The 13,651-nt window shown below is 37.2% G+C and overlaps 1 long non-coding RNA gene across 1 annotated transcript in view; it reads right to left on the bottom strand.

Annotated features, from left to right (window-relative positions):
* Positions 1-5,919: 5,919 nt before the first annotated feature.
* The window catches only part of LOC148109482 (uncharacterized), a 62,132-nt gene continuing 54,400 nt past the window's right edge, over positions 5,920-13,651 (bottom strand). The window contains exon 3 of the long non-coding RNA XR_015725652.1: positions 5,920-5,985. This is a non-coding gene — a long non-coding RNA (uncharacterized LOC148109482). The remainder of the gene's footprint in view (positions 5,986-13,651) is intronic.

Below are 13,651 nucleotides of genomic sequence, written 5' to 3'. Positions count from 1 at the left end.
AAAACCTTTTCTTGAGTATATAAATGAGAGCCATGTAGATTTATTTTAGTAAAGATATCTGGAAGAGAAGATAAATGGGTACGGCTGGGCTTTGCAGTACAGACAACCCTCCCGTTGCAGTTCCATGGTCATTCCTCAATGTCTTTTTTTTTTTTTAGATGTTTTTTTTATTATTATTTATTCGACAGAGATAGAGACAGCCAGCGAGAGAGGGAACACAAGCAGGGGGAGTGGGAGAGGAAGAAGCAGGCTCATAGCAGAAGAGCCTGATGTGGGGCTCGATCCCATCATGCCGGGATCACGCCCTGAGCTGAAGGCAGATGCCCAACCGCTGTGCCACCCAGGCGCCCCCCTCAATGTCTTATTAACATAGACCTATTGCTTGTCAGGCCTCTTTTATGGCCTTTTGCTGTTGTTCCAACATGTGAGGAATTAGCAAATGTGATGTTAGGTTGCTGCTTTATGCAGTCTTGGCAATTCTATGAGGAATGTTCTGAAGCTTCCTTTAACAATGCATCACTAATGATTCCCTCCCAACTGTCTTTTTCAGCACTATCAGCCACCTCTTCCTGACCCTATGTTTTTAATCTTTTTCTTGTCAACTCTCCATATTTCTCCCATCTTTAAATGCAAGCTATCTTTCTTCTTTCTTTTTTCAGGCTTCTCAAAAGCACACTATTGAACCCTGACAATATGCTTTCCATCCCTACCACCCCAATGAAACTGTCTCTTAAAGATCCATGATTATTTCTAAGTGGGCAGCCCTTGTCACTCTGTGTACATTTGCTAAGGCTATTTTTCACCCCCTGTTTGAAGCTCATCTTTCTGTGACTGGGGACATTGTTTCTCCTATTCCTTTCTTTCCTAGGTTTCCTTCCCTATTTTTGACTGCTTACAAAGTTGATGTTTCATGGGCTGTTGGCCTTTTCCTCTTCCTGATGTACTGTGGACAGAAATGGGCTGGAACAATTTTGTGGATGAGACTGCCTTGAGCTGGGTCTGGAAGGGAAGGAAAGATTCGGCTGGATTGAGATAGGAAGGCTGGAGAAAGGTGGCCATTATTATCAAGAAAACATTGTAAACAAATATAAAGGATGTGATCCCTGAATTTGTGACACTTGGTGCTGGCAGAGGGGCTGGGCAGATAAATAAACATAGAGTTACACTTGGTGGTTGAATTAATTATATTCAAACAAGTCAGAGATGCTGTGATAGAACGTTAAGGAGGAGAGATTACATGTACAGGGTGTTCTGAGGAAGTGGACATTTAAAGCAAATGAGAAGGAGCCAGCTATAGCAAGAAAAGGGTGGTGGTGGGAGTGAGGGTGGGGACAAGACCATTGTAGACACAAGGTATAGCTTAGACAAAGAAGTCCTGTTCAGAAATTACTGTCCTTCTTTATGTCAAGACAGGATAAAGAGGGACATTCAGGGTCCTCGGTTTGGCATTCAAGGCCCATGAGAACATTTCCATTTTTAATCTTCTTCAATATTTCCTGAATACTCTGTATTATCTTTTTCCTTCCTCTGGGTTGTTTTATGTTTCTTTGATAATAATGGCCACTTCTCTCCAGCCTTCATGTCCTCAAACCAACCAATCCTTCCATCCCTTCCAGACATAGTTTAAGTCAGTCTTGTTCATGAAACTGTTCCAAGCCCATTTCTGTCCACAACACTCACCTTCCCAGCACCGATACATTCATTCATGTATACCCTTATGTTCTAGTGTGTATTGACATTTAATTCAGTAGTACCATTTACTATAAACTGCTCAAGGGCAGGCACTCTATTGTGTACATCTTCATGGTCCATAGTGCCTACAGTTGGGTCCACAGTTAACATCCATTAACAACAAAGTTGTTGGCTTGCCTTTCAGCCCAGTACTCATGGGACCTTTCAGCTGTCAGGGGAGCCCTTGTCTAGAACTCCATACTTCACCCTTGTCCTTGGCTAGGTCTCTCACAAAAAAAGTCTTGCTCACTCAGATGAAAGAACAGTTTGAAGAGCAAGTGTTATTGATGGACAAACCTATTATTATATTTTTAAGCACTTGTAATTATGTTACAAAAATGATTTACAGAATTTATGGAGCAAAGCCAAAGTATTTTAATGCAGGAAGGTGGGAACAAGGAGTTCTGTCTGTTGATTCCAAGCAGCAGAAGAGACTTCCCATCTTTTCCCTCTCTTTGTCTTTTCTTTCTTTTCTCTCCCTCCTTCCCTCCCCTTCTCCTCCTGGCTCCCCTTCCTTCCTGATACCTGTCCCAAGGCTCTTATTTTTTTTATAATAATATTTTTTATTATATTATGTTAGTCACCATACAGTACATCCCTAGTTTTTGATGTAAAGTTCCATGATTCATTACTTGCATATAACACCAAGTGCACCATGCAATATGTGCCCTCCTTAATACCCATCACCAGCCTATCCCATTCCTCCACCCCCCTCCCCTCTGAAGCCCTCAGTTTGTTTCTCAGAGTCCATAGTCTCTCATGCTTCATTCTCCCTTCTGTTTACCCCCCCTTTCTTCTACCCTTTCTTCTCCTACCGATCTTCCTACTTCTTATGTTCCATAAATGAGTGAAACCATATGATAATTGTCTTTCTCTGCTTGACTTATTTCGCTTAGCATTATCTCCTCCAGTGCCGTCCATGTTGCAGCAAATGTTGAGAAATCATTCTTTTTGATGGCTGAGTAATATTCCATTGTATATATGGACCACATCTTCTTAATCCAGTCATCTGTTGAAGGGCATTTCAGCTCCTTCCACGATTTAGCTATTGTGGACAATGCTGCTATGAACATTGGGGTGCATATGGCCCTTCTCTTCACTACATCTGTATCTTTGGGGTAAATACCCAGTAGTGCAATGGCTAAATCATAGGGTAGCTCAATTTTTAACTTTTTAAGGGACCTCTACACTGTTTTCCAGAGTGGCTGTACCAACTTGCATTCCCACCAACAATGTAAGAGGGATCCCCTTTCTCCACATCCTCTCCAACATTTGCTGTTTCCTGCCTTGTCAATATTTGCCATTCTAACTGGCGTAAGGTGGTATCTCAACGTGGTTTTGATTTGAATTTCCCTGATGGCTAATGATTTTGAACATTTTTTCATGTGTCTGCTAGCCATTTGTATGTCTTCATTGGAAAAGTATCTGTTCATATCTTCTGCCCATTTTTTGATTTATTTGTTTCTTGTGTATTGAGTTTGAGAAGTTCTTTGTAGAGCTTGGATACCCGTCTTTTATCTGTGGTGTCATTTGCAAATATCTTCTCCCATTCCATGGGCTGCCTCTTAGTTTTTTTGGCTGTTTTCTTGGCTGTGCAGAAGTTTTTATCTTTTTTTTTCTTTTAAAGATTTTATTTATTTATTCGACAGAGATAGAGACAACCAGCGGGAGAGGGAACACAAGCAGGGGGAGTGGGAGAGGAAGAAGCAGGCTCATAGCAGAGGAGCCTGATGTGGGGCTCGATCCCAGAACACCAGGATCACGCCCTGAGCCGAAGGTAGACGCTTAACCTCTGTGCCACCCAGGCGCCCCAGAAGGTTTTTATCTTGATGAAGTCCCACAAGTTCATTTTTTTCTTTTGTTTCTATTGCCTTTGGAGATGTGTCATGAAAAAAGTTGTTGTGGCCGATGTCAAAGAGGTTGCTGCCTATGTTCTTCTCTAGCATTTTGATGTATTCCTGTCTTACATCAGGTCTTTCACCCATTTGGAGTTTATCTTTGTGTATGGTGTGAAAGTGGTCAAGTTTCAGTCTTTTGAAAAAAGAAGGTAGGGAAAAACATAGTAGATTAAAAATACTTTAAATATTACTATTTCAAATGACAGCAATTGACAGAGGTTTGTGTTATACCATTTGTAACATTAGGTGTTTTAATGAAAATTAAGAGAAATTTGAGACAGATGGAGCATGAAATAGAGATTAAGAAAGCTTGATTACAATAAAGTCTAAAGCAATATTAAAGCAAATGATTGAAGAACTCCTCCATCCATTTACCTAGGGCAGTGGGAAGTGAAAAAAAAAAAAAGACAAAAACAAGTAAGCATGGAAACAAAGTAATGACAGAAAAGGCTCCGTATAAACAAAACTTTTACAAAAAAGACTAGGGGTAGAGGGGAAATTTCTGATATAACAAAGATCAGGAGAATAGGTGATGGAACCTGTCCTAAGAAAGAAAAGCTATTAGGGATGAGGGAAGTCAGGCAGGCAGTGATGTTTCACGGTCAGACCACTGGACACTCATAAAGGCAGAGGAGGAGAATATGTTCCTGGTGCTAAAGGACAGAGAGAAAAAGTAAATAGAAAAAGAAAGGAGCTCTATTCCAATGAGCTTATAGAGTTAAATGTGTATTTTGGATATCCCTAAAATTCCAAGAAAATATGGAATTTGAACTAAGAATACTTTCAAAATGCTATGATTTTTTTAAAAAGTACTCATACAGAAACTAACTCTGAAACATTTTAAGAATCCAAGTTCATATAATTAAGGTAAAATTTTGGCAAATATGACTAGTTGAGTAATTCTGGTATGATAAACAACAGCAATATTTGATCTGATTTACCAATGTTAAATATAATATACAAGTGCCTTTAAATTCTATTTGGGTACGCTTTCTCTAAATTTATACAGCTTGGTTATAAAAATGTGATTCTGCGTATTTAAAATTCATTAACATTCAAAACACTAAGTTGAAACACCTTATTTCAATAGGAGTCATGTTTTCTAGTATGCCAGCTTGAAGTAATTTCTAAGATCTTTAGGGAACTTAACAATAAAAAGACAAATAATGAATTGAAAAATGGGCAAAGGATGTGAATAGACATTTCTTTAATGAATATATACAAATGACCAGTAAGTACATGAAAAAGATGCTCAACATCATTAGTCAGTAGGGGATTGCAATTAAAAACCACAATGAAATACCACTTTATAAACACTGAGATGACTATAATCAAAGACAGACAATAATGAGCATTTGTGAGAATGTAGAAAAATAGGAACCCTCAGACATTGCTAGTATGAATGCAAAATAAAGCAGCTGCTGTGGAAAACAGTTTTGTAGCTCTTCAACAATTAAATGCAGAGTTATCATATGATCTAGAAATTCCAACTCCAAGGTTCCACTCAAGAAAATCCAATCATATTTTCATATCAAAACTTGTACACAAATGTTCATAGCAGTATTATTCGTAATAGCCCCAAAGTAGAAAGAACCCATATATCCACCAACTGATGGAGGTATACAGAATGTGGTATACTAATACAATGGAATATTATTTGGCCATAAAAAGGAAGGAAATACTGATACATATTGCACCATGGATGAACCTTGAAAACATTATGCTAAATAAAAGGAGCCAGAAATAGAAGGCCACATGTTGTAGGATTCCATTTATATGAAATGTATAGAATAGGTAAAACATATAGACATACAGTATATTAGCAGTTGCTGAAAGTAGAGGAAAGGGGAAAGTGGGGAATTACTGCTAATGGATATGGGATTTTCTTTTGGGAGTGATGAAAATATTTTGGAATTGGCTAATGGTGATGGCTGCACAATCTCACAAATATACCAAAACCTACTGAATTTTACATGTTGACATGGGGAATTTTATGGTATGTAAATTATATCTCAATTATTAAAAAAAAATCTTGGGAACTTGAAACCTTAGACTGTTTAAAATGAGCTAATCAATGAATAATCCTGGATACCTAAATCATTTCTAAGAACACAGAAACTTTGATGACTAAGCATACTCTAAGCATACTTTATGTTTATATGCTTTTGCTTTTAATATGCTACAGATAGGCTATATCTTTGGTTAAGTTCTGTTACTTTCAGAACATGTATTAGGCTGTAGGAAGTATGCGTCTATAGAATAAAGTCATGTTATGTGTACTTACATGAGTTCTGCTTGTGGGCTAAAACGCTGATTTGTGACAGACTGTTCTCCATTGTCTGCAACCAAATTTCCTCTGAAATAGAAGTCAGTTACTTAGGTTGAAAGTTATTATTAGTATTGTTGCTTGAGACTATTAGGAGCAATAGTGACAGAGAAAATATGACTATATATGTACTTCTACTTTCAAGGGAAGTAATAGTTTTTTTCCTAACACAGTACTTCTCTGTTCCTTTCCTTCTTTTTCTTTTTTTTGTCCTTCAGACCCATTTACACCCTTAAAACTTATCAAGGACACCAAAGAGTTTGTTTATGTGGGTTATGTCTACTTATTTTTAACTGTATTGGCAATTGAAACTGGAAACTTTAAAAAATGCTCATTTATTGGTTCATTTGAAGGTAGTAATGGTGAAAGCCTTGGATGCTGTTTCTTATGAAATTAGTTTTCATGGTCGTGCAAGATTTATCCTAAAGTCCCAGTATGTTGCAGAATACTAAAGAGCACAATGAAAGGCAAAGCTTGGAATGTAAATTTTATTTGCCTTGGTTTATAATAACTGAGTCTGAAAAGCTATGGAATGTCTTAATAGCTTGGCAAAGTTTGCTCAGTGTTGATGGGATTGCTTCCTTGGTTTACTGTTTATTGCCTTCATTATGATATGAAGGGTTAATCTTTCTGTGTTATTTGCCTACATAACAAAGATTGCCTTACCAGAGTAACTTTCTGTGCTTTATGTTGACTTTATTACATCCGGTATTATTTTTAAAAACAATAAAAAAAGAAAAGAACAGAGAGGCTTCACTTCTGAAAGAGCTAATATTTTTACAATTACGTTACTTTCTATGTGTATTTCAAAATTCTTTTGTCACTTCAGTAAATAGGTAGCAAGTATTATTCGCAGGCACCCATGATCTTATCTTAATATTAAGTCTAAATCTCCTCCAATAATATTTATTTTTGTTTTCCCCAAACCAAGCTCTCAGTATAGGAAAAAAATAGAATAAAACTTACAGTATATCTTTTGCACCTAAAATTTTATTTGTGATTTCCCAGGGGGTCCCTGCAAAATCACAAAGATTTGTTCCTTCACCTTGTAAAGTACTAGAAATGATTAGGCTTAAAAAGAAATCTGTGACTATGGACTCTGGGAAACAAACTGAGGGCTTCAGAGGGGAAGGGAGTGGGGGATTGGGATAGGGCGGTGATGGGTATTAAGGAGGTCACATATTGCATGGAGCACTGGGTATTATACGCAAATAATCAATCATGGAACACTACATCAAAAACTAATGATGTACTGTATGGTGACTAACATAACATAATAAAAATTATTATTAAAAAAAGAAATCTGTATTCCTATCGATATGCTGCATGAGAAGAGTTGTCAAATCAAGAGATGTTTTTTCTCCCCTAGGTAAAAAATATCTATAAGGAAAATATTATTAATATAAATAATTCAGAAATTGCATCCTGTATGTCAAGTTCCTAGGGATTTGCCAATGCTTTTGCTGTCCATGACATGTTTCTATTTGGTGCTATTTTGCCTGATGATATCAGGCATGAAACGAAATGCTGAAGTGTTACTAGTCATAGATTTCAGTTATTATTTAAAATGCTTACTGGCCATAAGCTTCTTCATTTGGATCTAATATCTTCTAGGCCAGTGGCTCTCAGTTGAGGATGTACATCAGATGCATGCATGAGGTTTTATAAAAACACAGATGACTAGACTTTACTCCAGACTTACTAGATCTCTTTACTTGATAATCTTGGGATATTCTTAGCATACTATTTGCATATTGTTGGTATGTTATGTGTGTTATGTCTCAGGATTATTATATCTCAAAAGTATTTCTTCTGTATGTTCATTTAATTTTATAAATCAAATATAACATCCACTGACTTCTTTGCAAATAAGCTTACTCATGGTCCTTATAGACATTTACTGAAGTATTTTGATAGGACTTTATTATCTTGTTTTTCATGCCACATGTAAGTCAAATTTGCTCGTTAGTTACACACACCATTCTTGTTATGAACTTTCACATTTGAAAATGATCAGTAATAAATTAACCACAATTGTTTTCATTTCTGTCATCTATGGATAGTTTTGTTTTACTCTAATGCTTTTTTGCTGTAGGGATAACAGTTTAAAAAGTCATCAGCAATGGCAGAAAACAGGGAGTTTGACTTTCCTTCCTCCTTCAAAACAGGACATGAGCAGCTTTCTCCCAGCTTCTGGCATAACCACTGTTCCTTTCAGTTCCAGGCACACTCCCTTTTCCTTCCCCTGCCCCAAAGTTTGCCATGTTAATTGGCCTTTTCATGCATCTTCTCTCTTGTTTGGGCACTCTTTTTTGCCTAATTCTTCCATTTTTTTATCTCTCCTGTTCCCAATGATTAGTTCTTTATTCTTTTATCACCCCTTCTCTCTGATCAGGGATCTCTCTCTTCCTTTTTCCAGGTCTTTCTTTTACAATTGCCACCCCAACTCTTAATCTTTGACTCCCTTTACTAACCTTGGAATCCTCCTACTCAGGGCACTCCCATCCGATTTCCCTCCTGACTGCGTTCACATTTCCTTCTGTATGAATTTCTTATGCATCATAAGCAAACTTTTGTTTTTTCCAGAATGCATTTCTAACTCCATTTTACCTGCTTGCTAGAGCAGAAAACATACAAAATTTTACTGAACCATTTCTGAGTTGCTCTGCAGACATGGGATTCCCAAATTGAAAATCAATCCAGTGCTTCCCTAAGTGCTTTTCTGAATTAAAGGAAAGCATCAAATATCCAACCAGAATTTCAACACAAAAGTTAACAGCTGGTGTGTAAAGAATCTCAGAGAGTCTCTTGTTATCTGAATTAGGCCTTCTTTATTGAACTTTATTTGAAACATGCAACTTGGCATTAAACTCACAGCTGCAAGATCTCTAGGAGGGAAAAAAAATAGTTTGGATAGGGTTACATCAGCTACAGAAGAAATAAAACCTATCTGTGATCTTAATTCTTCAGGCAGTCTGAAGTGGTGGTATAAACTGTTTTCAGAGCTGCTTGGAAAGCGTCACTACAAATTGTCACTGCGGCTGAGGGTGACTCTCCATTGGCTTTCAGTCTTTGCATTCTGGCTTTGCCCACTATTTGGAGGTACTAGTCTCACTCTTTGACACATTTTCTTTGCCTTTGTCTAACAGTTGCTGAGAAGAGCTAAGTATCTCATTAATTTTGGTATAAGGACCAAAAGTTTTGGTGCACTGAATGAGGAAAACCTGATATAATTATACTTGCCAAGGCAGCCCTTGGATAGTGAGCAATGAATTTACAATGATTCTGCCTCCATAATTTGTCAATTGCACAATAATTTTCACTCTCTTCAGCCCCCCAGCCCTGTCCCTTCCCACCAAACTTCCTCAACTTAATTTATACCAAAAAAGTTTTCTAGATGCTGGCATTGTTTTAAACTAGTGTGTCCCAACCTTTGCTGCCCATTACATTCAGCTGGGGAGCTCTACGAAATCCTAATCAGAGTGGTGGGGGTTTTTGTTTTGTTTTTTGGTGGGGTGGAGATGCCTAGGTATCACTATTTTTAAAACATTCTCAGGTGATTCGTTCCGAAATGCAGCAAAGTTTGGAAATGATTGTTCTAAGTGATTTATCTATATCTGCTGACCATCCTGGCCATTGGCACTCTGAGTTATCAGATTATCCCAGATCACATGGGTTGGTCAATCCAGTACTCAGTGTTCATCTCACATGTCACATTTAATAATTCATCATCCTTAAAATATTTATTCTTTCTTTTTTTTTAATTTTATTTATTTATTTGACAGAGAGAGAGAGACAGCCAGTGAGAGAGGGAACACAAGCAGGGGGAGTGGGAGAGGAAGAAGCAGGCTCCCAGTGGAGGAGCCTGATGCGGGGCTTGATCCCAGGGATCCGGGATCACGCCCTGAGCCGAAGGCAGACGCTCAATGTCTGAGCCACCCAGGCACCCCTATTCTTTCACTTGTCTTCCCGGAAACTGCATTTGCATTGTCATTTTCTCTTAGCCCCTGTTTATAGTTTCCCTTCTTCTCGTCCTTCTTTTTTTTTTTTTTTTGTATAATAATATTTTTTTATTATATTATGTTAGTCACCATACAGTACATCCCTGGTTTTTGATGTAAAGTTCCATGATTCATTAGTTCCGTATAACACCCAGTGCACCATGCAATACATGCCCTCCTTACTACCCATCACCAGTCTATCCCAGTCCCCCACCCCCCTCCCCTCTGAAGCCCTCAGTTTGTTTCTCAGAGTCCATAGTCTCTCATGCTTCATTCCCCCTTCTGATTACCCCCCCTTTCTTTATCCCTTTCTTCTCCTACCGATCTTCCTACTTCTTATGTTCCATAGATGAGCTCATCCTTCAGTCCTTGATCATTTCTTATTTATTTTACACTTACCCCCTTGATGATCTCATCCAGTCTTATGGCTGAAAACACCAGCTATAATATAATAGCTATATATAATTCCTATATTTCCATATTTATATTTGTAACTCTGAATTTTCTTCTAACTTCCAGATTCCTAAATACAATTCTCCCTTCAATATCTCTACTTAGATATCTAATAGTATGATAATATTGACTAAAAAACAGAATGTGTGGTTCTATTCTAACCACCGCTCCAATTCTATTCCTTCTACAGAATCCATTTGAGCTGATGGCAATTCAAGTTGCTCAGATGGAAAAGAAATAATCCTTGGACCACTCTTTCTCTGAGCACATTGAATCTGTCATGTTGGATCTATCCTTCAAAGTATCTCCAGTATCCAACCACTTCTGACCACTTCCACCATTACCATCCTGGTATGAGCTGCCACCTCTGTCCCCTAAACCACTGCAAACACCTTCTCACTGTTCTTGCATCTATCATGTCTCCCTGTATCTCTTCTCAATACAGCCACTGGATTGATCCTCTAAAGACCTAAGTTCAACTGTGTCACTGCTCTGTATAGCTTTTCATTTAATTTACAGTAAAACCCAAGATTCTTATGATGGCCTTCAAGGCCCATGTAATTTAGTTCTTAGTCACCTCTCTGACCTCATCTCCAACTACTCCTCACCTTGCTCACTATGCACAGTGTGGTTAGGCTGAATAATAGCTCCCAAATGTGTCTATGTCTGAATCTCTGAAAACTGTGAATGTTTCTTTAAACATATGTAAAAGAGACTCTGCAGATAGGATTAAATTAGAGATTTTTGAGACGAGGAGATCATCCGGGATTACCTGGATAGACCCAATGTAATTGGAAGATTGGTGGTAAGAGGAAGTCAGACTGAATAAATGGAGATGTGACAATGGAAGAAGCTGTAATATGACTTGGGAAAGTTACTAATTCAGCAAACCTTGGTTTTATCATCTACAACACGGCAAATATAATACCTACCTCACAGGGTCATTCTAAAGATAAAATTGGAAAAGCTTTACATATTTGCCTTCTGAGCTAGTATGTAAAATTTCCTATTTACATTTCATAAATTTCACCTTACTTATTTTGGACCCAATTTTTCACCAGTCTTGAAAAAAAGGCAAAAATCTATTGAAGTATTTTTCTATAATTAAAGAAAAAAATTATTCTAAAATTCAATGAAATAATCATGCAGTTGAGATTTATGTGCTTTCTTGGTATCCTTTCACCATCATTGCTGGAAAGAACTAGACCAGATACAAAACCCCTTAAACCTCTAAATAGATTCTCATTCGTCTTAAACATTATTCAACCACCTATGAATTCACCTATATTAAGCATGCAAATACGTCCTTGGTTCATGAGTGTTTTTTGAGAAGCTTTTAAACTGCATTGCTAAAATTCTGGTATTTGGTATCTGTGGCATTCCTTAACTGCTGGGGGCAATTCCTTCCTTTAGTAAACCCGTCTGGATTCTATCAGTCATTATGACCACCTCTTTGTGTCCTAACTATTGGCAAGCCATAAACTACTTTAGGATTTTGCTGGGTATGGATACAAAGTTTATTAGTTGGTAGTTTTTTGGGTTAACCTTTTTGGAAGAAACAGGTTTTTTTTTTTTTCTCGAGTCTAAAGATTCTTCTCTATTTCTCTATGATTTCTCACTGGTAATCTATTTGGGTCCTCAATTGCACCTGCACATTCCTTTTGTATCCTGTGATATATCTTGGTCTGAAAGTATGGTAATGTTTATTGTGACCAAGTAGTCTTTTACTCTTCTCCATATCTTGGGATTCAGTTCCCTCTTAACTATGTTTGTCTTATTTGCACGGTTTGAAGATCTTTTGTCTCAACCGACAAGGCAGAAATTGTTAACATTGTCAGATAATTTTGTACTCCCAGTTTTTATTTATTTATTATTTACTTACTTACTTACTTATTTATTTTTAAATAGGTTACACGTTGGGTGTGGAGCCCAATGCAGGGCTTGACGTCACCATCCTGAGATCAAGACCTGAGCTGAGATCAAGAGTCAAATGCTCAACCAACTGAGCCACCCAGGTGCCCCATGTATTCCCAATTTTTTAAGGCATCGGTTTCATTACAGAACTAGGAGTATTGTTTTCCAAAATGGCTACAAGATTGAATTTCACATAGATAAATTTTATGTTTTTGCCTATAAATTATATTTTTATTCATTAGAATTCATACTTCTGAAGGCAGGCAACATTTCCCTCCTTGGCTTTATTTTTCTTTTTATAAAAAAAAAAAAATAGAAAGCTTCATTTCACTTAATTTTTGGATTTGTGTGATAAGAGTGATTTAGTATTGTTAATATATAGCATTGGAGTTGAATTAGTTCCTATATTTTAAGATATTTAGCTTCCTAATATGTGAAAATGTAAAATGTGTACCTGGCACAATTTCCCAGGGGAAAAACTCATTGAAATGTGTTAATGTTCCCTTTTTTTCAGTTCCAGAAATAGCTGCCGTGTGCTCCTTTACCCTGTGTGTGAAACAGCAGCCCTTCCCCTGCAAGAATCTCTGAGGACATCAACTCCGTCTATTAAGCTAACTTCATTAACTGGACTACTTGGTTTTTACTAAACAAGGAAACTATGAAAATAAGAACAGAAATAGAAAAATATTGTTAATTAGTTCACTCCAAAATTAATGGTGAGACAGTCCTATCTGGCTTATTTTATAAAAGCAATTTCTCAATAACCTATAACTTCCCCCATTTTTTGCTTCGTAAATAGATATTCAGCTATTAAAAAGACTAATTACATGGGTATCCTTCACTTCATGGGAAGGAAACACCTAGAAAACTAACTCTTTAAAAAAAATAACTGATTTGCCTTATGAATTTGAAAATGTTACCACTGGTCTCTCCATTTCTATATGTCTTGTCCTTCTGACTGTGGAAGGTAAAACTGTGTCACTTTAGTAATAATGGTTGTAGTAACCAACCTTACTCACCCTGGGTTAGGGACTATGCAAAGAATAGGGGTGTCCTTATCATTAGTCGTCATGGCAGCATCATGTAGCAGATATTATTATAATCCTCATTTTATACGAAAAGTAATAAAGGCTCAGAGAGCTTAACAAAATTGCCCAGTTCAGATAGTTATTAACTGGTAGAGTAAATTTTAAAGCAAGTACGCTTGACTTAGAGGGCTGCTCTTATCCAGTACACAATGCATTTTTCTGCCTTTAGCCACTGTTAGAGATACCCTGGAAGTTCATTTTCCCTCAGGTGACTACTACAGTTATTCTGGGAATCTCCAA

Source organism: Ursus americanus, chromosome 9 (assembly GCF_024610735.1).
Source record: "Ursus americanus isolate L20-20 chromosome 9, mUrsAme1.1.p, whole genome shotgun sequence".
NCBI lineage: Eukaryota > Metazoa > Chordata > Mammalia > Carnivora > Ursidae > Ursus > Ursus americanus.
Note: the sequence above shows the minus strand (reverse complement) of the source record. Positions and strands in the feature narration are given on the sequence as shown.